This window comes from Zingiber officinale, chromosome 9A (assembly GCF_018446385.1).
Source record: "Zingiber officinale cultivar Zhangliang chromosome 9A, Zo_v1.1, whole genome shotgun sequence".
NCBI lineage: Eukaryota > Viridiplantae > Streptophyta > Magnoliopsida > Zingiberales > Zingiberaceae > Zingiber > Zingiber officinale.
In genome coordinates, this window is record NC_056002.1 from 128,477,623 (window position 1) to 128,478,286 (window position 664).

The following is a 664-nucleotide window of genomic DNA, read 5'->3' on the forward strand; positions in this document are numbered from 1 at the left end:
CGGGCCGCGATGCAGATAAGTGAGGACGAAATATAATCATCATGTCCTGCCACGTGGGTTAAAAATGCCAGGGTCGCAAGACTCGCAGCTAGGGTGCACGCCAATGAACCGAATGAATCGAATAATATAAAGATATTAATATTTAAATTTTAAAAAATATATGTAATATTTGAATTTCACATATATAATATTAGCACACAGGGTATTATTATCATAAAGTTCAGGATTTAAATTTCGATATAATTAAAATAAGGGTTAATTTTAAGCCCCCTTAAATTGTATAGTAAGTTACATTTTACCCCTTTCTATTCAAAAAATCATACTTAACCTCCCTTTTGACATGAAGTAAAAAGGGAAAAAAATAAATGACCAAAATAATCCTAACCTAAATCATTCCAAAAGAAAATGAAAAATAAAAAAAATCCCACAAGACCGTTGAAAGCTTAACCTTAACCAAATTTGATTTATATATATACTCAAAATTTCACTTGTTCCTAGAAAAAATATCCTCACAAAATTCATACATCACCAGTATAAACAATAGAAAACAGAACTCTAAAAGGGATAATAAGTCAAAAACTCATTTTACCAAATAAAAAAGAGTCAAAATTCTAAATTAATGAATCAAAATTAAATGAAGATGGAACAAAATTTATCATTAAAA